This window comes from Octopus sinensis, linkage group LG14, assembly GCF_006345805.1.
Source record: "Octopus sinensis linkage group LG14, ASM634580v1, whole genome shotgun sequence".
Classification (NCBI taxonomy): Eukaryota; Metazoa; Mollusca; class Cephalopoda; order Octopoda; family Octopodidae; genus Octopus; species Octopus sinensis.
In genome coordinates this window covers 37,939,464-37,965,603 of record NC_043010.1, presented here as the reverse complement: position 1 = coordinate 37,965,603, position 26,140 = coordinate 37,939,464, and the positions used below count along the sequence as shown (strand labels likewise).

The window sequence follows — 26,140 nt, the reverse complement described above, 5'->3', positions numbered from 1 at the left end:
CATGATAGCAATGATACACACACACACACACACACACACAAATACATGCATGTGTGTGTGTGTATCTGTGTTTGTCCCCCTCCACCACTTGACAACTGGTGTTGGTGTGTTTATGTCCCCATATCTTAGTGATTTGGCAAAAGAGGCCAATACAATAAATACCAGGTTTTTAAAAAAAACTTCTATAAAAAAAATTCTATAAGCCGGTGCCCCAGTATGGCCACAGTCTAATAAGTAAAACAAAAGATGCTGAATAATAGATATACTTGTTAATTACTCCATTTTCATTCATCAGCTGGTTGAAGAATCTATGTACATGCACAGCTTAGAGGTAAGAGCAGGTGGCACAACTGAGAAGGGGAGTCTTTAACCAACTATTCTTTTGTCTTTGGTTTTGGCAACTGAGTGAGGAAGATGCAAATCTTTTGGTTAACCTCAAAATTACAACAGGTCGTGAAACTGTTGATGTATTTGAAACAAGCCTCTGAAGCCCCCTGTTGTTCCTGCAAGAACTGCAGCTTTCCCGTTTCCTATAAGCAAATTCTTCAGCACAAACTTGTCAAATGCCTTTACTGCTGTACACATTGCATGCAGGCTTTCTGCTTTGCAATGCCACGGGCATATGGCGTAGTGGTTAAGAGTATGGGCTACTAACCCCAAGATTCCGAATTCAATGCCAGACAGAGACATGAATAATAATAATAACAACATAGAAAAATACCTTAGGAATGAGAACCCAGGTTTGAAATTTCCCCAAGACACTTGATGAAGGCTGAAGGGTATATCAGCTGAAACGTTGTGTTAACAACAAACAAGATGAAGACAAACATCCGTCAAAAGTGAATAATGTACTAGATTGAAAGTCTTTCTTTTTGTGCCCTCAATGAGCACTGTTCCAGTGGCTTTGTAATCTTTGGGGGAATCATTAGAGATTGTTTATCCATTGAGATGCTATCCAACTGTGTCATTCCTAACTGCCTTGGGGCTCACCATATAACAGTACAGTGTCCCAAAGGTGACAATGAGCCAAGACTCACCATGATTGTCAATATCTTTGACAACAACCCTTACACTACATCAACCCATGTATTTCAGATCTAGTACCAACATGTGAAATACCAGCTCAGCCTGCCTCTTCAATCCATTCTGTTTTAAAGAAAACTAGGCACAGAGTTCTTAAACTCTTCCTTCAACTGACACACGGAAATATCACCCCACACACTGACCAAGCCTACTTGTAATTGTGGTTTTTCAATTCTGCTTTTGGCAATGCTTAGATAGTTAACCTTTCATTAGTCTTGGTTTTGAATAAAAAAAAAAATAATAAAATAAAAAAAAAACTCTGGCAAACATCTACCTTACTTGGTTACAAAATTCTGCCAAGCAGATGTTGCCTTGGCTGGTTGATTCATGTTCAAAATCTGCTCATTGTTAACACCACAGCATAATTTGATTTGTTTTCTATTTTTATTCATTTGCACATTCTTTACAGAATGCGTTTCCATTCAAATTTGTGGGAAGGGTGTCCTCTACTGCTCCAGTATGTGCAGCAATATTGAAAAGAGTTGGAAACATACAAAAACGAAATTAAATATGTTTACAAAAAAAAAAAAATTCTTTTGCCCTCACCCCCACCCCCTTACAAATTAGGGTATTTGTAAGGTTCCATGCTTCATAGATGTATCCCTAGGAAGAAAGATCTTCTTTCAGGTAAACATGGCATAAATATCCAATTCCATCAGAATAAAACAACACATGTCAACTTATGACAAACACAAATAATAATAATAAACTGGGCCCCACCTGCAAGGTCATGTGCTGTTTATCTTGATATGAGATCACCATGTCGAGCACATATGGTTGTGATGCATGTGCCTGGTGTACCCTTATCAGACGGGTAGTCATGATGGGTATATTAGGCTTTGTATATTTTACCCCAGTGTCACTTTGATGGCATGAACTGCTCTCTCACTCAATAATAATAATAATACTCTTTTACTTGTTTCAGTCATTTGACTGCGGCCATGCTGGAGCACAACTTTTAGTCAAGCAAACTGACCCCAGGACTTATTCTTTGGAAGCCTAGTACTTATTCTATCAGTCTCTTTTGCCGAACTGCTAAGTTACGGGGACCTAAACACATCAGCATCGGTTGTCAAGTGATGTTGGGGGGACAAACACAGACATGCAAACATATACACACACACACACATATATATATAAACATACATATATACGATGGGCTTCTTTCAGTTTCCGTCTACTAAATACACTGACAAGGCTTTGGTTGGCCTGAGGCTATAGTAGAAGACACTTGCCCAAGGTGCCACGCAATGGGACTGAACCCAGAACTATGTGGTTGGTAAGCAAGCTACTTACCACACAGCCACTCTTATGCCTATTAAAAAATAGGTTGCTCTAAAGTAGAGAGCAATGCCCATATGTGTTAGAAAGATCAATTGATCTCTTCTGTCCTTGTCAAGGACATCTCTTCTTTTTTGCAACACAAAATAATAATAATATAATAATAATAATAATAAAATAATAATAATAATAATAATAATAATAATTTTTCTAGCTTTAGCACAAAACCACAAATTTAGGGTGAAGGACATAGCCAAATCAACCCCAGTAATTGACTATATAAAAGGCAAAGTTGACTTGAACAGGATTTGAACTCAGAACTTAATGGGCAGTAGCTAAAAACTGCAAGAGATTTTGTCCAATGCTTTAACTACTAAATTGCCATTCTTATTAATAACTGCTTCTGAGGTGGCGTGCTGGCAGAATTGTTAGCACGCTGGACAGAATGCTTAGTGGTATTCTGCCCGTCACTACACTCTGAGTTCAAATTCAGCTGGCGTTAGTTTTGCCTTTCATCCTTTTGGGGTCGATGAAATAAGTACCAGAGAAATACCAGGGTTGATGTGATTGACAAGACCCCCTCCCCCAAATTTCAGGCCTTGTACCTATTGAAGAAAGGATTAATAATTGCTTTTAATTCATCGTTATAATTAATAATTGCATCTAATTTAAATTGACATTAATTTAGACATAAGGTTAGCAATTTTGAGTAAGGAGTAGATTAAACAATTACATCAACCCAAGTATTTGACTAACATTTAATTTAATGACCCCTCCATACCCCAATCGCCAAGAGGGATGAAAGGCAAAATTGAACTACAGCAAATGATATAAAAAACAGGAAGAAAATCTGTGAGGCATTTTTCTCGACACTCTAAATGATTCTGCAAATCCACCACCCCGCCACCCTAAATTCGGAGAAGTCTTGTACTGCAAGTAGCTCCAATTCAAAACAGTGTTTACTGATTAATATTGTACAACAGGAATTAAGCACCCAAACACACTTTGGTGCAACAAAACAAAGTTCAACATCATTTTAGAAAGAACTTCCTGTTCTCACCATGTGCACCTATTTTTTTGCTTTATATCGAGTGAATTTTTCTGGCTATTTCTTCTGATTTTCAAGTACAATGGCAGTTAATATCTCAAGTGGTGAGATTAGAATCTTGGTGATATTATTTATCAATGTCCAATTTATAAACTTTTATCTTTTACTTGTTTCAGTCATTGAACTGTGACCATGCTGGGGCTCTGCCTTGATGGGGTTTGGTTGAACAAATTGCCCACCCCACACCCAGTACTTAATTTTTTGCTTCAGTCAGATATTTATTCCCTCAGTCTCTTTTGCCAAACAGCTAAACCAGGGTTAGCCAACCTGAGGCCTGCAAGCTGCAGACTTTTATCTTGCAGCCTGCTTGATACTTTTTTGAAATGGGTTTATTTAAACAAACATTTCTAAAATTTTTATCAAAAATTAAAGATTGTAACGTAAAGTAAAAAAGAAAGATACTACTGTTTTTGCAATGATAATATCTCATATTGAATCAACAATCATTCATTATTGTAATAATAGCATGAGAAAATAAAATGCTTTCAATTCTGTCAGTATACAAGTGATCCTCAAAAATCTTTCTCTGATTAAAGTGGCCCACAATATAATTTGAGTTGGCCAGGCCTAAGCTAAACAAACCAACACCAGTTGCCAAGAAGTGGTAGGAGCAAACACACACACATACATACATGTGATGAGCTTCTTTAAGTTTCTGTCTACCAAATTCACTCACAAGGCTGTGGTCAGCCTGGGCCTATGGTAGATGACACTTGCCCAAGGTGCCATGCTGTGGGACTGAACCCAAAACCAAGCGGCTGGGAAACAAACTTCTTACTGTGCAGCCATGCCTGCGCCTACGATTTAATTAGAAGAGAGATTGGACTCGCAGAAAATAATTAGACTGATATTCCCGTGTCACCTGAACCAGCTTTCTGAGTAATAATTGGGGTTCACTGATTATGAGCAGGAATGCAGGTATTATATAATTGATCGATGTTTTCGTTAATGAACTAAAAGATTTAAAAACAAAAAAAATTTACTGATGCATTTTTAAATGTAGTTTTTGCTTGCCACTGCGTTTACAAACACAGAATGACTGTTGTAATAAGAGGAACTAACACTAATTCACTGAGCCTTGTAAAACCCCTGAATGGAGGGTAAGGTTTATCTTAAAAAGCCTTTTACCAATAGAGTTTTATTGCATAAAAGTTACAGAGAGTAACTGGAACAGAAATTCATCTCTGATGTAGGAAATAGGAAATAGACACCCAAGAATTGATATCTTGTAAATATATGTGGAAAAAACAAAAACCTTACGAGTAGTTAACATACTTGTAATCAGCTAGAAGAGCAGATGAGAGCAACATGACAACATAACATGATAACAGATAAAATTCAACAGCATAAAAACAACATTCACAGGGAAACCTTAACATATGGTATTCCTTATTCTTTTACTTACTTCAGTCACTGAACTGTGGCTATGCTGGGGCACCACTTTAAAGGGTTTAGTTGAACAAACTACCTCCAGTACTTATTTTATCAATCTCTTTATTCTGAACCACTAAGTTACAGGGATATAAACACATCTATAGTAAACACACACAGTGCATATATATGTATGTGAATATACATATATACACACACACATATCACCATCATTGTTTAACGCCTGCCTTCAATGCTGGCATGGGTTAGACAGCTTGACAGGAGCCAGGTAGAAGACCACCTAGTAGTGTGAACTGAGTGCTTTTTACATGGCACCAGCACAGGTGAGGTCAGTTTTTGGCATGATCTTTACAGTTGGGTGCCTTTCCAAATGCCAACCACTTCACAGGAAAAAAAACAATAAAAGTCAATTAGATGTACACAGTGAATATTAGACTGACACTCTGAAAGTTTTAGATAGAAAAATAGGAGTGGAAACGATGTTTAGAGCATGGTCCTTCACTGGAAAGAGGAAAAAAATTTTGAGAGGAGGAACACACATACACACAAGCACACACATGTCCAAACACACACACACATGCATGCACATACACACATGCATGTACACACACATACATGCATGCACGCATGCACACACAATATGGGCTTCCACAGTCTCTGCCAACTAAATTCATTCACATTGGTCAACCCAGCATGACAAGCAGATGTTAAACGATGATGATGGTCGTTGTCATCGTCATTATCATCTGCCTTGCATGCTAGCATGGGTGGGACAACTCATTTCACAAAGATACTTGCCCAAGGTGCCATGCAGTGAGACTGAACTCAGAACCATGTGGTTACAAAGCGAACATCTTAACCACCCAACCATATGCTTAATAAGCATAGCGTACATGGGTAGTATAAAAAATTGTTAATGCCTGACTGCCAACCTTGTCATGCTCATTGACCATTACATATGCTTATCATTTGTCACAATGGTGTTTACATTTACTATAAAGTAGCTCAGTGCTTCTGTAACTTAGGCAGATTGAAAGAGGAGATAACTAATCCCAGAGGATTATATATTCTTTTCTACTCTAGGCACAAGGCCTGAAATTTTGAGGGAGGAGACCAATCGATTAGATTGACCCCAGTACGCGACTGGTACTTAATTTATTGGCCCTGAAAGGATGAAAGGCAACATTGACCTCGGCAGAATTTGAATTCAGAACGTAAAGACAGACAAAATACTGCTAAGCATTTCACCCAGCGTGCTAACATTTCTGCCAGCTCACCACCCTAAATAATCTATTCTACTCTAGGCACAAGGCCTGAAATTTTGGGGGAGGGGACCAATCGATTAGAGTGACCCCAGTATGCAACTGGTACTTAATTTATCGACCCCCAAAAGGATGAAAGGCAAAGTCGATCATGGCAGAATTTGTACTCAGAACACAAAGACAGATGAAATACCTATTTCTTTATTACCCACAAGGGGTTAAACATAGAGGGGACAAACAAGGACAGACATAGGTATTAAGTCGATTACATCGACCCCGGTGTGTAACTGGTACTTAATTTATCGACCTCGAAAGGATGAAAGGTAAAGTCAACCTTGGCAGAATTTGAACTCACAACGCAACGGCAAACGAAATACCGCTAAGCATTTTGCCCGGTGCGCTAAGCATTTCGCCTGGCAAAACCACTAAGCGTTTTGTCCGGCATGCTAACGTTTCTGCCAACCCGCTGCCTGCAGAGGACTATATAATGTAAGACAAAACTAGTTGGTTCATCCTCATCTCAAGCTGCTGAGATACGTAAGTGTTTCATTTATTTGATTCCTCATACTGTTAGCAGAATGCAGTTGGCATTATCTTGTTGAAACCACATTTCATGTTGTTCTGAAGAAGGATTGTCATCTGATTAATGGATATGAAAGGACTGCAGCAAAAATATTGTGTGAGTGTGTGTGTGTGTGTGTTTTTAAGTTGAAGATTAAACCTTTTGCTTCAAATTTCGAAAATAATGAAGAATTCAGTAAAGTGGCTTTTGTCATTATGAACCTGGTGATGGGAACATAATTTAACACAAAATTTTGATGGTAGTTCTCAAATTAGATCATTTGAAAAAGAAAAGGCTTTATTGTACATAGACACAACAATGGCTTCATACACATACACAAACATATGTGTATATATGTGTGTATATATATATATATATATATATATATTATAATAATAAATATTAGGGAATAAATCCAAATTTACAGGTATGTATGTATGTATATGTGAGCGTGTGTACATGTAAATATACACACATTCCAAAGTACAGAAACGTCGAAAGATAAAGCAAATCAAAATACCTACTTCTTATGCTGTTTAGCTGAGCAGTAAGAATGAAAACCTCCACGTCGTCAAAATAAATTAGTCACACCAAACCCGTGGTTATAATCAATAAAAATAATAGACTCTTCCTTACCTGTAAAAGAAAAAAAGAAAACAAAGATAAATCAATATTTCATGTGAAAATGTGAGCGTTAAGAAATTGTTGTCTTTAATTCATTTTTAAACTGCAACAATTAAAAGTTATAACAATACAAGTTGTCATTGTTGTCATAGTAGTAGCATTTTTTTTTTCTTTAATATTCATTTCAAATTTTGGCACAAGGCCAGTAATTTCAGGGGAGAGCACTTACAGAAAATACCAGTTCTGTTTTTGGGTAGGTATTTAACATCAGGTGGCATGTTGTTTTCTTATTTCTTTATTGCCCACAAGGAGCGAAGCACAGAGGGGACAAAAAGGACAGACAAACGGATCAAGTCGATTACATCGACCCCACTGCGTAACTGGTACTTATTTAATTGACCCCGAAAGGATGAAAGGCAAAGTCGACCTTGGCGGAATTTGAACTCAGAATGTAGAGGCAGATGAAATACTAATAAGCATTTCGCCCAGCGTGCTAACGTTTCTGCCAGCTCATGTGTTGTCTCCTTGACCAAAATGCTTTGTTCTGCATTACTCCAGTCTATTCAGCTGGCGAAAGTGTACCTGTAATTCAAAACGGGCCAGCCTTATCACATTCTGCATCATGCTGAATCTCTGTGAGAACTACATTAAGGGTATGTGTGTCTGTAGAATACTCAGCCATTTACATGTTAATTCCATGAGTAGGCTGATCCATTGATCAGATCAACTGGAACCTTCACTGTTGAAAGTGATTGAGCACCAGCATTTAAGATCATCACTGAATAACCATGATATCTATTGTGTCTGGGGAGGGTCATTCTCTTTTAGTGCCTTATTATTTAACACACCCACTGGTTCGATTTCCACTCGTTTACTTATTCATTCTTTCTAAAATTTTCATTGTGTCTTGCAACCTTTTCAATAGTTGTTTCACAGTTAAGGGGTCAAAATACAAAAGCAATCATTACAAAGCAAATGAGTTCATCCCCTTACTGTTCGTCTGCCATTCCAAGAATGTCTCACATTAACCCTTTCGTTACCGTATTTATTTTGAGATGCTCTGTGTTTCTTTCAATTACTTTAAATATATCAAAGAATTTAGTAGAATAATTTAGTTTTCATTAAGCTAGTGATAGGTACATAAATTGTGACTAAAGTTTGGTGGAAGATTTCAATTCAAAACTTATGAAAACAAGACATTTGTACTCAGAGCCAGAGCCAGTAGATGTGGAACACAGTTGAGCCAAAAGCACTGTATTATTGGTACTTATTGGTATGACCTCAGACATAAGAAACAAAGTTATGTTTAGTACCAGGTCCACAATGACTGAACAGATTTATGACTAAAGGTTTTTCAGTTATAATCATCCAGTCTTTTATTCAAACAGTGAAGGCCAAAACAGACAATGGAGGCTGGTACAGCCCTCAGCCTTGCCGGCTCCTGTCAAAACATCCAACCCATCCTAACATGGAAAAAAAGAGTAAAGACCCCCTTGAGTCATGAGATTGCACCTAGAAAGTTCCCATTTAGGGCACAAGTCTGGGCAAGGTTGTTTATGAAAGACCAGCAATCACCCATACATACCAGCCTCTCCTCTCCATGCCACCGATGTTATCCAAGGGAAAAGCAAAGGGGCCGATACAGCTTGGCACCAGTGACATCGCAACTCATTTCTACAGCTGAATGAACTGGAGCAACGTGAAATAAAGTGTCTTGCTCAAGAACAGAACACACAATCCAGTCTGGGAATCAAACTCACTATCTCATGATTGTAAGCCCATTGCTCTAACCACTGAACCATGCACCAACATGGAAAATGGCTGTTAAATGATGATGTGTCTCACATTTTAAAGATAAAGACTTTAATTCAAAACAATGTGAATAAATAAGCATTACATTTGACAGACTTATCTCAATGCTAAAGGGTTAATCACACATTATCTCGTATCTTTCAAAGGTCAATGACATGATTGTTTTTAGAATGATATAGTAGGGTAGGTATAAGAGGCTGGATCTGGTTAGTTTGAACATAATATTTGGGCCACATTTGGCCTGTTTAAATGTGAAAGGGTTAAAGGTTTGATATGAGGTAATTTTGCCACATTGAGTGAACTATATAAAGGCTCTCTCATTGGTTCACAGATTCCCAATAGGAGCATTTTAAACTTGAAACGTAAAAGAAAGGGAGATAACCTAAGTGAGGATCATTCTAACATACCACCCACTTTTAAAACACTACCCTGTTTCTGGCCTTGGGTACGTTTGAGTTTACTCTGCTGTGAAAACTAGGAACATATAACAGATAGCCCAGCCAATTTCTTCCTCCTTCACAATTTTGTTTGCATTTTCTTAATGTTTCACTTTATGTTCATTATAGCTATATTAAAAATGGAGATTGATGAAGTCCTAACTGCCTAAGTGGGGGCAGAGACCTGTAAAAGCCTTTAGCATTGCCCTGCCCTTTACACCTGTTGGCTAACGTCATTTAAATACTCCACAATGCATTTGAGAGAAGAAGGGAGGAGGCCTGTCACCGCATCACACAAGCAGATTTAAAAGCAATCAATATAAATTATAACCTGCCTAATAAATAGTTTGGCTTAATAAATCATTTTAAGAGAGAGTTTCAAAGTGGATATGGCTATAAATAATAACAGCAAGTAACATATTGAGTTGAGAAACCTTTAGATGGATATAAACATAAAAAAGAAAAATTGAAGGCTACTTACAGAGCATGAACCAACAACTTATGTAGCCAAAAGCCCACAAGTGACCAACTTTTTTTTTTTTAACATCCAAAGGTACTTTTTAAATTCTTGGATGGAATTTATAATATGTTATTATTCGAGTGGGTACTGAAAAGTTCCAGGCTTTAAGGGTATTGTGAAAGCCTGGTTGGAGACCCAGCCTTCTGAGTTCTTTCTACAAGACTTAGAAAAACTGAAGGGCCGCTGTAATAACTGTGTGAATCTGAGAGGAGGAATAGTTAACTGACCCTCCTGTATTTTCTTTCACCCAAAGCCAGGAACTTCTCAGCACCCAGTGTGTGTGTTTATATATATATATATATATATATATATGTATAAAAAATATATATAAAAATACAAAATAGGACAAGAACGCAAAACATTCAAATAGACGACACAAAAAACAGACGGGTCACTCGAAGCCTCTAATCTTCAGTCAAGAACCGGATCATCCTCGCAATTTCAGCTGACACACACACGCACACACACAAGGGGGTGCTGAAAAGTTTCTGGTTTTAAGGAAAGGCCTGGCTGGAGTTCCAACCTTCCGAGTTTTTCTACAGGGCTTAGGAAAAATGAAGGACCACTGTAATAAGTGTGAATATCTGAGGGAGGAATATATTGAATAAAACTAATCTTCCTGTATTTTTTTTTACCCAAAGCCAGGAACTTTTCAGCACCTCTCATATATACTTGTATCCACTTTGAGACTTGGCTTTTAAAGTAATTCATTTCTTCTCAAAGCCTCTATGTTTTCACATTGTAAACAAATAGCTTGTTTGATTGCTCCTTTTTTATTGAATGGAGAGGTGGCCCAACAGAAACAGACTTCAGGAGAAGAATAAAACAGTCATAAACAGTAAGTAGGTTTATACCCTTTCACACATAAGTGTTTTTAGACAGGTGGTGATATGAGGAAGATATTGTTGGTGGAATAATAGCGATAGGGGGATAGAATGGTGGAGGGGGTGAGTTTTTTATCTTGGAGGGGGAGGGTAGTGGGCAGTGACAGAATGGCAGTGGTAGTGAAATGGTGGTGGTAGTGAAATGGTGTGAGGAAATGTAATGGTGGTGATGGTGGAGGTGTACTGGTGGTGACGGTGGAATGGGATGGGATGTGGTGGTGGAATGGGTAGGCGAGTGGCGTTGGCGGTGAAACTGCTGAGGAATGATGGTATAGTGGTGGTGTGTTTTAGTTTCGGGGTGGGTGGGAGGGTGCTAGTTACATCCCCCCACACCACACTGCTCCATTTTAAAGTGTTCTTATTATCAAACATACAAAGGTTTTTTTGATAACACAAGCACAATGTTACAACATTTAGGGTGGAGGAAGGGAGCAGGAGTGGAGCCTATTGACTCTAGGACTCTAGTATGCAAGACTCATACTTATTTCATCTAGACTCTGACTCTTGACAGGTGAAAGACAAAGTCAAATCTATCATCCATTGCCCTCAAAATAATAGTGATGATGATGATTCTAACATAAGCTCAAGCCTGAAACTTTTGAATTGGAAGCTTAGCCAATTAACTAAATCACCCCCAATACTTTATTAGTACTTTAGTTCTTCACCACCACCACCAGCAGTGAAAAAGGATGAAAGACAAGGTTGACTTTGGAAGATTTGAACTCAGTATATTTCAGAGACCAAATAACAAAAGAATAAAAATTAAAAATTAAAAAAAAAACCCTACAAAACACATTCCTATTTGGTTAAGTCATCATCATCGTCTTAGTCAAGTGAAACTTGAATGATGAAGTGAGGGTAGGGAGGGAAGTCTGGTACTATTCCATTCAGTCTCTTTTGCCTGGCTGCTAAGTTACAGGGATGTAAACAAACCAACACCAGTTATCAAGCAGTGGTGAGGGACAAACACACACGCCCATATATATATATATACATTTATCAATTTATGTTGCAAGATTCCTGATGTGAAATCGTGTGTTGAAACAGATTTTTGTATTTTGGGACGGTCATCATTTATTTTTCTTCACTTGTTTATTACCGTTCTTATTTAATCATTTTAACTCATGTACAGAAATCTTTTGTCACACAAAAACAGAAAGTGGAGCGAGAACACACACACAAAAACGAAAAGTGTCGCTGAAGAGGTCACAGATGTGTGATGACGAAAGATTTCTGGACAATGAACATGAGTTAAAATAATAAAATAAGAACAGTAATAAACGAGTGAAGAAATATATATATATATATATATATATATTATATATATATATATATAATATATATATATGTATGTATATGTATATATTATGTATGTATATGTATATGTATATATTTATGTATGTATATATATAGTGTGTGTGTTTATTTGGCAAAAAAAAAAGACCTTCACAAAATAGAATATAAATATATTCTTTTATTCTTTTACTTGTTTCAGTTATAAGACTGCAGCAATGCTGGAGCACCGCTTTTAGTTGAACAAATCGACCCCAGGTTCTATTCTTTGTAAGCCCAGTACTTATCCTATCAGTCTCTTTTGCTGAACCGCTAAGTTAAGGAGATGTAAACACACCAGCATCAGTTGTCAAGCGATGTTGAGAGAACAAACACAGACACACAAACATATACATATATACGACTAGCTTCTTTCAATTTCCGTCTACCAGATCCACTCACAAGGCTTCGGTCAGCCCAAGGCTTTAGTAGAAGATACTTGCCCAAGGTGCCATGCAGTGGGCCTGAACCCGGAACCATGTTGTTGGGAAGCAAGCTTCTTACTGCACAGCCATGACAGGCTTCTTTCAGCTTGTGTCTACCAAATCCACACTCATGGATACAGTAGAAGGCACTTGGTCAAAGTGCCATGCTATGAGACTGAACCCCAAAACCATGTGGTTGGGAAGCAAGCTTCTTACCACACAGCCACGACAGGCTTCTTTCAGCTTGTGTCTACCAAATCCACACTCATGGATACAGTAGAAGGCACTTGGTCAAAGTGCCATGCTATGAGACTGAACCCCAAAACCATGTGGTTGGGAAGCAAGCTTCTTACCACACAGCCACGACAGGCTTCTTTCAGCTTGTGTCTACCAAATCCATACTCATGGATACAGTAGAAGGCACTTGGTCAAAGTGCCATGCTATGAGACTCAACCCCAAAACCATGTGGTTGGGAAGCAAGCTTCTTACCACACAGCCATGCTTTGTGCTTCTGAACATAACAGATACGAGAAAAAGAGGTAGGGTTAGAATTAGATAGTTGGATAGGTAGATATGTAGATAGAAGAACAAGATATGACAGTGCTTAAATAAATAAGATAAATGAGTGTGCGTGTGTGTGTGTGTGTGGGGGGGGGGTTGTATACATAGTCACTACAGTTGCTGACAAGATATCAACTGTAAAAATTAAAAATATAATACCAAAATGAAGAGCAAAGCAAATTTACAAAATGAAATTAAAAACGTAAAACAGATAATAGAACATTATTACAAGTGCTTACTATTACTTTTGTAAACCAGGTGGATTTCTCCCCCACCCCCACCCTGCTGACCTAGTTTTTTTGCTGTTTTGTTTTGTTTTTTGTTGTCTTTGTTTTGTTTTGTTTTGTAACCGAGTAGAAGTGGGGTAGCAATCTCGCTTTAATTAATCTATCATGTTTTGATAATAGTTAAGATCATCTCAGTAGGGAGTGGGGACAAGCAGAACAAACAACAAAAGGAAAAAAGGTAAATGCATAAATAAAGGGGAAAAGAAAGAATTTTTGATGATTCAAGACAATATCGAGAAGTTCTGGAATATTTTCTGCAGTTGGAAAAATTGTGAGTAGATGGTAAGAGAGAGAGAGAGGGGGGGGGGAGAAGAAAAAGGGAGAGAGAGAAAGAGGGAGAGGAAGAAACATTGTGCATTCTGATATTTATTTACATAGATTTATACATTTATGCCTGCAAACATACATAAGTATATACAGACATAAGTACACTATTTATATTAGTGAGTATATGAATGTGGGTGTGTATGTGTGTGTGTATAAAAACATGTATACACACACATGCATGCATATACTAACAAATATCAATATACTTATATACATATGCATTTACACTTTCATATATACTTATCTAATATATATATACACAAACATACATCTACAGACATCAACCCATGCCAGCATGGAAAATGGACGTTAAATGGTGATGATGATGACGACAATGATGATACACCCAAATATATGTATACATATATCTACACATACATATATATCCACATATATATGCATACATATATCCACACACACATATATACACACACAACATACATGCAAGCAGGTACACAAGACATGTATAGATATGCCTGGTTATATCCTAATGATAGGATTAGTTACAATTACAACACAGACACACACACACACAAAACCTTACCACAAGCAAACACCTACCTATAGCACACACACACACACACACACACACACAGGTTAATAGGAAAACAGTTACCACAAAAACAAAAATAAAAAACCTCACCCAAAATGCACCCATCAAGGTAAAGTCATAAATATCAAAGTAAACAGTCAGATCTGAGGGAAAGTTATGATGGTCTGTGCAAGCAATTAGTGAATATAAATAGTTTGAAAGTAGAATGATAAATTGGTTTGCTGGGAAATTCTGAAAGGTTTCAGGGAGTAGATTTCATCATAATATGATAGCTACTACTACTACTACTACTACTGCTAATTCTATTACCACTACATCCTTATCCTCATCTTTGTCATTATTTTGTTTTCCTTTATTTTATTATATTTTTTTTTACTTCATCTGCCTTTATTTCCTTATTGCCAATGGATAATATGGTGGAGATGCACAGCTTAGCGGTTAAGGGTGTTGTACTTAGGATAATAAGACTGTAGTTTCAGTTCTTGGACAGGGCAATGTGATGTGTTCTTGAGCAAAACACTTCATTTCACATGGCTCCAGTCCACTCAGCTGGCAAAAATGAGTAATCCCATGACAGACCACCATCCCGTCCAGTCGGGGTACATATGCCACAGAATCTGGGAAACTGGTCTTATCAGCCTATAGCTTCCAAGTGAGCTTTGACCCTTTTTTTAAAAAATGTATAATGGCATGTAAAAAGCACCATCCGAATGTGATCATTGCCAGGCCCACCACCTTACTGGCCCCTGTGTCGGTGGCACGTAAAAAGCACCCACTACACTCTCAGAGTGGTTGGTGTTAGGAAGGGCATCTAGCTGTAGAAACTCCAGACCTCAGTCAAACTGTCCAACCCATGCCAGCATGGAAAACAGACGTTAATCGATGATGATGATGATAAGATGGGTCTACAAGAACAACAACTATAACACAAATAAATGCAAATAACCACAAACATGTTATCGCCCTCGCTGCCTCATGCATGCACTTGTGTGTGTGTGTGTGTGTGTGTGCACATGCACAAATATTTACACATCACCATCATTATTGTTTGAAGTCCATGTACGACTGTATCCATGTAGACAGAGAATGTTCATGTGTGTGCATTTTATAATATTGGCTGAGTGCATATGACATGAAACTTTGAGTAGCAACAAAGGGAATCATTAACTGATTCCTAATAAACATAAACTCTACAACATGAATAAAGCACTTTCCCTAGTAAACAAGATATATATATATATATATAGATATATATATATATATTATGTATGTATTATGCATGTATGCACAATTATTATAGCTATTTTATTTTGTCATGTTTGCTTTCGTGATTGTCCTGTACGTTCGTTAGCTAGCTATTCCCAGTGGCTTTTTGCCAATGGCACCACTGAGAGTGAACAATATCAAAAATAAAAAGGCGCAAAATTGTAGGGATCTTTTGGACTCTGACTGACAAGGAATTAGCTACGGATATTCCGTTTGTTATGTTTTTGCTAAATTTTTCATTTGCTCTGTTTTTGATAAATCTTCAAAATTATATATATATCATCATCATCATCATCATCATCATCATCGTTTAACGTCCGCTTTCCGCGCTAGCACGGGTTGGACGGTTCGACCGGGTCTGGGAAGCCAGGGGCCGCTCCAGGCTCCAGTCTGAATCTGGCAGAGTTTCTACGGCTGGATGCCCTCCTAACGCCAACCACTCCGTGAGTGGATTGGGTGCTTTTTACGTGCCACCTGCACAGGGCCGGAGGGTCCGGCATCGTCACGATCGGTTCGAGCATTTTAACGTGTCAGCGGCACGGGGGGCAACGAGGTCCGGGGTACTTTGGGGATCGGGGTACTTTGGGGATCCAGGGTACTTTGGGGATCCGGGGTACTTAGAATGGGTAGGGGGTATGTGGAATTGCTGCAGAAAGCAGCCCGGGTCTTTGTAGTCACAGCATATCTCCAGAGATCTCGGTCCTTCGCCATTGCCTCAGTGAGCCCAATGTTCTGAGGTCATGCTTGACCACTTCATCCCATGTCTTCCTGGGTCTACCTCTCCCCCTGATACCTTCAACTGTGGGAGTGGCACTTCTTCACACATCTCTCTTCATCCATCCGCAGTACATGACCATACATCGCAAGCGTCGCTCTTGCACACCACATCTGATGCTTCTTATATCCAGCATTTCTCTCAGGATACTTACACTCTGTTTTGCGTGCACACTGACACTACACCTCCAGCGGATCATGCTAGCTTCATTTCTTTCAAGTCTACGCATGTCTTCTGCAGTCACAGCCCATGTTTCATTACCATGAAGCATGGCAGTTCGCACACATGCATCATACAATCTACCTTTTGCTCTGAGGGAGAGACCTTTTGTTGCCAGTAGGGGTAGGAGCTTTCTGAACTTTGCCCAGGCTATTCGTATTCTAGTGGTGATACTCTCTGTGCATCCACCTCCGCTACTAACTTGGTCACCCAGGTAGCGGAAACTATCAACTACTTCTAGTTTCTCTCCCTGGAGTGTGATGGAATCTGTTTTCTGAGTGTCTGTTGTGTCTATTGTCCCTGTGCATCTGCCGCACATGAAAACTATCTTATCTGTTAATTTCCCTTTAATGTTGCTGCACCTCTTATGTGTCCATAACTTACATTGGGTGCATCTTATGGAGTTTCTACCTGTACCTTTCCTACAGGTTGAGCAGGGCCACCTACCCGAGGGGATGTGTGCTGAGTACCTCTTGTTGCTTACTAATACTTTGGTCTTTGCTACATTTATTCTAAGGCCTTTGATTCCAACCCTGCTTCCACACCCGAAATTTCTCTTCTAGTTCCGGTAGTGATTCTGCTATGAGAGCTAGGTCATCGGCATAGAGGAGCTCCAGGGGCATCCCGTTTTGAATTCCTCTGTTATTGCCTGAAGGACTATGATGAATAAAAGGGGACTGAGGGCTGAGCCCTGGTGCACACCTACTTCTACCCGGAATTCTTCACTATATTCGTTGCCAATCCTAACCTTGCTGACAGCCTCTCTGTATAGAGCCTGAACAGCCCTTATTAGCCATTCTTCAATCTCCAGTTTCCGCATCGACCACCAGATAAGGGAACGGGGAACCCTGTCAAAGGCTTTCTCCAAGTCTACAAAAGCTATGTAGAGGGGTTTATCTTTAGCTAGGTACTTCTCCTGCAGTTGTCGGACCAGGAATATAGCATCAGTGGTGCTTCTACCTGGTACAAAACCGAACTGCATTTCATCTAAACAAATTCTCTCCCTAATGAGATTGGTTATGACCTTCTCTGAGACCTTCATCACCTGGTCCAACAGTTTGATGCCTCTGTAGTTATTTCTATCTAGAGCATCACCCTTACCCTTGTAGCAGTTTACTATGGTGCTGCTGCACCAGTCATTGGGTATGACTCCATTGTGAACTACCTGGTTTACAATGCGGGTGACTATGGCATAACCCACATAGCCAGCTGTTTTAAGCATCTCAGCAGTGATTCCTGATAGGCCAGGGGCTTTGCCTGGTTTCATATCCTTAATTGCCTTATCTACAAGGGAGCTGTCTATTCGGGTAGCTGGTCCCTCTACTGGGTCAACATTTGGCAGGCTCTCCTCCTCCCATTCATTCTCCTCATTCAGCAGTCTTTCATAATGGCTTCTCCAAGCCTCTTTCTTTTCACTAGTAGTAAAAGCAAGTGCCCCATCACATGCGGACACATTTCTCTCCTATAACATCGCTATTTTCTCTGACACACTGTCTGGCAATCCGAAATACTTCGGCTCTTTGATCCTCGCGACGCTGGAGCATTGGCATTGCTTCTTCTTCTCTCTTCTGCCTACATCTTGGCAATGTAGACCTGCCGCCCAGCCTCCCTTTTGGCTATCTGGTACAGTTCCCTGCTGCCCCCATCCTTCCAGGCTTTCAGGCCCGTCTCTTTTCACAGATGGCTTTATCTACTGCACTATTCCACCACCACGTAATTCTAGGTCTGGAAGGGACTTTGCACCATCCACAGACTTGGTCTGTGGCACTCAACAAGCTGTCCCGTAGGAATTCCCAGCTACCTTCTATGTCTGACGTCTGAAGCTCCTCCTCCCTCTCATCAAATTCTTGATGAGTATGTCCCTAAATTTCTGACCATGCGAAGGGTTCTTTAGCCTCCAAATCCTTCTTTTCTGGATTGGTTTGTTTCTTGGAGTCCTTCTGGCCTCAAGCTTAAAGTCACTGATGATTAGTCTATGCTGAGGGATACATTCTTCACCCGGGAGGGTCTTTGTATTCAAGAGCAACCCTGCATCCCGTTGTCTGGTGAGGATGAAGTCTATTTGGCTAGCGGAGTCTCCTGACTGATAAGTTATAAGGTGGCAGACTGGCTTCTTGAAGTTAGTGTTGCAAATTGAAAGGTTACATGCATCACAGAATTCCAGCAGTCTAGTTCCCTCATCATTTCTGGTGCCAATACCATAGCCACCATGTACCCCAGTGAAGATACCCGATTCCCGCCCAACATGCCCATTAAAATCTCCACCTACAAAGATGAGGTCCTTGTTACTAGTCTTTGAAGTAGCCTGCAGAAGGGTATCATAAAAGTTGTCCTTCTGAACATTTGGTAGTCCCGCTTGTGGGGCATAGGCTGAGATAATCATAGCTGTGCCACCCTGTAGGACCAACCTGAGCTTAAGCACTCTATCACAAACCCTGACAACCTCTATGACCTTATCCACCCATTCCTCCGCGAGGAGAATGCCTACACCACCTACACCTTCCGCGTTACCTTGCCAGTAGAGTTTGTACCTAAGTGCCTTACCCGTGAGGACCCTAGCCGAAGCATCTCTCCATCTTACCTCTTGTATGCAGCATACATCAACCTGTCTCTCTCTAGCATCTCTACAATCTCACTAGACTTGCCTGTCAATGTACCAACATTGATAGTGCCAACTCTGAAAACTTGGAAGGAGATGTGGGGGGGACGGGGGATTCGGCGCCTGAGAAGAGGAGGGCTGTTGTGTGGTGATAGTTTTCGTGGTATTTTTCTTTTGATCTCTCTTCTAACCTGACTACGCCGTGGGCAGGAGCTGGTGTTAGCAGTGGACATTCGTTATCGTCACTGAGTAACGTAATTAGGTAGAGGAAAGAAATACAGATATTCTAAAGTTGAGTTGGGGAGGGGGTCCAGTTGAGGCGGGTAGTATAGGGGAGCAACCAGAGGGGAAGGTTGGGGTAAGGAGGAACGATGACAGGAAGGATTGGTGTAGGTTCGTAAGAAATAAAAAAACGTAGGATATTACGAGGCGGGAGGGTACTAAAAGGGGATGGTCGGATTGAGGCAGTGTCAGGAGGAAGCAAAGACCGGTGGGCAGTTGATGAGCTATGTCGCTAGCAGCTTGTCTTTTCACAGTGAAGGGGGGAGGAGGAGGGAGTAGGGCGTATCCGGTGTAGATGGTGAGAACAGGGTATACTGGTATTGGTGGTGGGGGTGAGAACAAAAGCAATAATAAATCTCTGAGTGAGATATAAACAGTAGCCGCATGACATCATGAAGTATATTTGCCACCTAAATGTGGCTAATCCCAAAGGGCGCGATGCTACTGTAGCTTGTAGCCCCAGGAAGACATCTCCTCCAGCTGGATTTTGATACACTATCTGGAAAAAAGTATATATATTTTTGCATTGAGAATCACTTCCCACTGCCAATTGGTGGTTGTCACACGCTGATGACGGGTCAATACTCAGAAACTCGGGTCCGTGTGTATTGCGTCAGGTTGGAGATGGGAATGATGACTTCCTTTTGCGAATACTGATAGGGCACAGGTAGTGTGTCAATAGCCAGCTGGAGGAGATGACTTCCTGGGGCTACAAACTACAGTAGCATCAACCCTTAAGGGTTAGCCACATTTAAGTGGCAAATATACTCCATGATATATATATATATATATATATATATAATATATAATATATATATCTATATATATATATATATATATATATGCGTGCACACGTGTGTGCAGATACAAGTATGTTTCATATATATGTGTGCATGTGTGTATGCACATATGCATATGAATATTTGTTTACAAATACGTGTAAACAAGAATGTTTCATACACATAGGTGTATTTATGTGCAGGCAAGTATGTGTCTCTATTTGCCAAGGAGGTCTTCTGCATTTTCTCAACTTGATGGAGCGCATCTTTTTCCAGGTCAATCTACAGCCAATTTAAGGAGGAGAAAGAAAAAGAGGAAGAAGAGAAAGAGTCAAACCTATCATGATCTGAACTCAGAGTACAGAGTCAGAATGAACATCACAACAGATTCTATCCAACGCACCTACCCTGCCTATCCACCCACCCCAGATGTTATTATAGCAGTAAAAGAATGTGAAGGTGGGGAGGGGCCAGAAGAAGTAAAAGTCCTACAATTCAGAGAAAGCCGAAACACGAGGGGAAATGGATCAAATACATTACAATATTTACTCTCATCAGTCTTATCTACTCTAGCCACAAGGCCCAAAATTTTGGTGGGAGGGCGCCAGTCAATTCGATCTACTCCAGTACACAACTGGTACTTAATTTATCAACTCCGAAAGGATGAAAGGCAAAGTCAACCTCAGTGGAGTTTGAACTCAGAATGTAAAGACATGAAATACCACTAAGCATTTTGCCCAGCGAGCTAATGATTCTGCCAGCTTGCCGCCTTACAGGTACATAAATATTAACCCATATATACCCCTGGTTGCGTTTTTGCAATACAAAACCTCCTCCGGCTTGTTTGGACATAAACTCACCGGGAAGCATCTGACTGATCATACGATAGGTTCAGCAGGTAGTCAACTCCTGTAGCTAACAGTTACATACTGTTGTTCTCTTCCAGATTGTGAAAGCTTACCATAATGTTTAATCTAAATACAGTAAAATTTTAAGACTTCATTAAATTTATGGGCATATAGGCACAGAAGTGGCTGTGTGGTAAGTAGCTTGCTTACCAACCACATGGTTCTAGGTTCAGTCCCACTGCGTGGCACCTTGAGCAAATGTCTTCTACTATAGCCTTGGGCCAACCAAAGCCTTGTGAGTGGATTTGGTAGATGGAAACTGAAAGAAGCCTGTCGTATATATGTATATATATGTTTGTGTGTCTGTGTTTGACCCCCAACATCGCTTGACAACTGATGCTGGTGTGCTTATGTTCACATAACTTAGTGGTTCAGCAAAAGAGACCGATAGAATAAGTACTAGGCTTACAATGAATAAATCCTGGGGTCGATCTGCTCGACTAAAGGCGGTGCTCCAGCATGGCCACAGTCAAATGACTGAAGCAAGTAAAAGAGTAAAAGAGTATAAATGGGTTTTAATGACGTGTAGGGTGACAGTATTTCGTTATTACGCAACCGTAATATACTACAAAGTTCATGGATGATTAATAGCAGCTAAAACTTGACTCTAAAACCACATTAAATGTTTTAGAGTCAAGTTTTGGCTGCTATTTCCAGCGTGGTGGTACCTCTTAGATAACCTAAATTATAATTTTAATAATAATTATTACCTTTGAAGGTTTTTATTCCCATGCTGGCCACTTGATAAGATTGATATTTAAATTAACAATCTTATCCTTATTTATAGAAATTCATATATATGTATATATATCACAATTCAGCTAGGTATTAAAGAAACCACCTAAGGGAAACTAAATATCCGAAGAATAATTTACGAGATGTGTCATTTGTATGTTTAAAATAATTAAATTGAATTGAATTTATAATTGTTCAATTTATTGTTTTTGTTTTCTATTTCTTATTTATGGCAGGCTTCTTTCAGCTTCCATCTACTAAAACCTCTCACAAGGCTTTGATCGGCTTGAGGCTGTAGTAGAAGACACTCGCCCAAGGTGTCACAGAGATGGACTGAACCCAGAACCATGTGGTTGGGAAGCAAGCTTCTTACCACACAGCCACACCTGCATATATATATTACCTTTCAAATAAAAAAAAAAAAATTATACATTAAATAATGTAGTCCTAGATACGCTATGCTTGAAGCAAATTCAAGACAGGCATGGCTGGAGTAACACTGATCACAAAGTCTGCACAATCAAGATTGACTCGGGGCTAAACAACAACAGCAAACACTAGTGATATGTGGAAGATTCAATTAACTGTTACTGTTAACCTAATCAAATCTAATAAAAACACTGCAGCAATAATTTCTTTCCATGTTGTGGCTATCAATGATGTTGTTGTTGTTGTTGATCTTGTAACTTATCTTACTCAGATTTAAAATCTATTTCCGTTCCATTTATTTTTTTCAGCATTTTAACATGAATTTTTTTCAAAGACATTATCAATCAATACAACCATCACCATCACCACCAATTATAATTATCGTTACTGTTATTCCCAATTTCAGGTCTTGTACCTTTAGTAGAAAAGATTATTATTATTATTACTATTATTATTATTATTGATGAAATGCTTAGCGGTATTTCGCTCATTGGTACATTCTGTGTTCAAATTCTGCCGAGGTCAACTTTACTTTTCATCTTCTCGGGGTCAATAAATACAAGTACCAGTTAAACATTGGGGGAGGGGGCGATGTAATCAACTCATCCGCTCCGACAAAACTGCTGTCCTTGTGGCAAAATTTGAAATCATCATCATCATCATTATTATTATTACTATTGTTTCAAATTTTGGCACAGAGCCAGAAGATTTTGAGGAGACGGGGTATGTTGATTACATCGACCCCCAAAAGGATGAAAGGCAAAGTTGATTTTGGCGAAATTTGAACTCAGAACATAAAAACAAACTACTACATTTTGAGTTCAAATTCTACCGAGGTCAACTTCGCCATTCATCTTTTATGGGTTGATAAAATAAGAACCACTTAAGCACTGAGGTCGATATAATTGAGTAGTCCCCTCATCATCATCATCATTTAACATCTATTTTCCATGCTGGCATGGGTTGGACAGTTTGACTGAGGGCTTGCAATCCAGAAGGCTGTACCAGGCTCCAATCCAATCTGGCAAAGTTTCTATAGCTGGATGCCCTTCCTAATGCCAACCACTCCGAGAGTGTAGTGGGTGCTGTTTATGTGCCACTGGCACGAGGGCCATTCAGGTGGTACTGGCATCGACCATGCCTGAATAGTGCTGTTTATGTGCCACTGGCACGAGGGCCATTCAGGTGGTACTGGCATCGACCATGCCTGAATAGTGCTTTTTATGTGCTACTGGCACAGGAGCCAGTTAGGCAGCTCTGGCAACAGCCACGCTCGAATGGTACTTTTCTTGTGCCACTGGCATGAGACCAGTCAGCCGGTACTGGCATCAACTACCTTCAAATGGTGCTTTTAACATGCCACCAGCCAGTCAGGTGGTACTGGCGTCGACCACACTTGAATGGTGCTTTTCATGTGCCACTGGCATGGGTGCCAATCAGGCAGTACTGTCATCGGCCACGACAACAACCCCTTCCCCAAAATTTCAGGCCTTGCACCTATAGTAGAAAATATTATTATTATTATTATTATTTAGGGTAGTAAGCTGGCAAACTTGTTAGAGCACTGAATAAAATGTCAAGCTTTTTACACTCTGATTTCATATTCCTCCAGGATCAACTTAATTTCCCCTTCCTTCAGTGGGGTTAGCACAATTAAGCTGTGGTCAAGAACGGAGATCTACTAAACCCCTTCCAACATTATCATCCAACATTATCAGCTTCTTTCGTTGTTATTGTGTGTGCATTTGTCTGTGTGTCTCTGTGCTCATGTGCATGTTGTTTGTCTCTGTGCTGTGTGTGCGTGTGCATGCACGTATGTCAGTGTGTGTGTGTGTGTGTGTGCACACATGTGATTATCTCTACTTTTTTGTCACAAACAATCAGATACAGAGAAATATAGGGCAAGAGGTGAAAGTAAGGATGTTATGCATGATTGTGTGTGTGTGTATGTGTGTGCGTACGAGAGTGAGTGAGTTTATATCTGTATATGAACGTGTTCTTATGCATGTGTATGTATGTTCACCTGTATGTGCATACATGCATACAGGTAGGCATGTGTGCATGTATGTAATTTCATGCATTAGCAGATCTCATGTGCACATAAACACATTCATGTATGTACATGTATACACACATGCATGCACATGTATGTACATGTATACACACACTCACACAAATACATGTTTGCATGTTGTTAGTGTATGCATGTCATATATGTGCACAAGCATTTGTGTGTATATATATATATATATATATATATATATATATATATATACACCCACACATTTGTGCGTGTGTGTGTTAGTGCAAGCTTTTGTACGCACATGCTTGTGTGTGGATGTGTGCGTATTTATTTATACACACATAATTACATACGCATGCTAATCAGTATGAACCTAAAATTAAAAGGAAAAGAACGAAGACACATTTTACACAAACCCACACATCACACACACATGTATATATATATATATATACATGCATTAGATGTGTGTGTGTGTATATATATATATATAAACAGAAAAACATACATGCTCTTCTTCTCTTCCCCATTAATCTCAACTCCCCCCTCTCCACACCCGCACTTCCATTTCACATTGAGACAGGATATGAATTCTACAATGGAACAGCAGAGGTGGGAAGGGTGGGAGAAATTAGAAGGGAGAAGTCAGGGAGGGGTGGATGATGATGATGATGATGATCATGATATAGGAACAAATCAGATTGAATTTGTTGCTGTTGTTCCTGTGGCTAATACTGCTGCTGTTGATGATGATGATGATGTTGATACTATTGTAACTATTTTTGTTCCAGTTGTTGTTGCTGCTGTTATTCTTGTTTCTGTTGCTGTTTTTTTAAAGTGTTCTTGTTATGGTTCTAATTTTCTTTTCTTTGTTTTTTTGGTTTTTTTTTGCTTTTTTATTGTTCGAACTTTTGTTAAGAAGGCGACTGTTTTCTTTCGAATTTTATTTAACAGGATTAAAAGCAATCAGAAAGAAGTGTAATATTGAACTCTTCAACAGCAACAACGACAACATTGATGATGATGATGATGATGACAGTGAAGGACAATGATGATGATGATGATGATGATGACTGCTGCGTCTTCAATGTTCTTTTTACTTTTTTCTTTTCATTCACAATATCAGCTGCTGTTTCCCACACAAAGATAAACAAGCCTATATATGCTGTCGCACTCAAAAAAACACACACACCCACACCCATTACACATTCATCACATTGTGCCACAGCAGTACAATCAGATATTTCTGTTTGTTGTTGTTGTTGTTGTTGTTTAAAATTCATCCACCCACTTTCGCATCAAGCAAGTGTAAGGACACTGCAGTATGCAAGTCCTGATCAGCCCCAATTCTTGGCAGACATTGTGCATCTAAGCTATATGTCATCTGGTGGTTGTACCATTTCATCTGTAGGTTGAACCATTCCATCAGGAGATTGTGCCTCATTTCATCTGGAGTCTGTATCATTTCACCTGGTGGTTGTACCATCTTATATGTTGCTTACTCTTTTACTTGTTTTAATTATTTGACTGTGGCCATGCTGGAGCACCGCCTTTAGTCGAGGAAATCGACCCCAGGAATTATTCTTTTCGTAAGCATAGTACTTATTCTATCGGTTTCTTTTGTCGAACTGCCAAGTTACAGGGACGCAAACACACCAGCATTGGTTGTCAAGC

The 26,140-nt window shown here is 39.5% G+C and overlaps 1 protein-coding gene and 1 pseudogene across 2 annotated transcripts in view; both read right to left on the bottom strand.

Annotated features, from left to right (window-relative positions):
• The window catches only part of LOC115219184 (alpha-1,3-mannosyl-glycoprotein 2-beta-N-acetylglucosaminyltransferase-like), a 238,712-nt gene that overhangs the window by 106,568 nt on the left and 106,004 nt on the right, over window positions 1-26,140 (bottom strand). The window contains exon 1 of one of the 2 annotated variants that reach the window (XM_036508888.1): window positions 7,213-7,329. The exons of the other annotated variant lie outside the window; for it this stretch is intronic. The gene's annotated coding sequence lies outside the window, so the exon portion shown is untranslated. Of the gene's footprint in view, window positions 1-7,212; window positions 7,330-26,140 lie in introns of those variants that run through there. 2 annotated transcript variants of the gene reach the window in all.
• LOC115219564 lies at window positions 2,404-2,507 on the bottom strand (annotated as a pseudogene).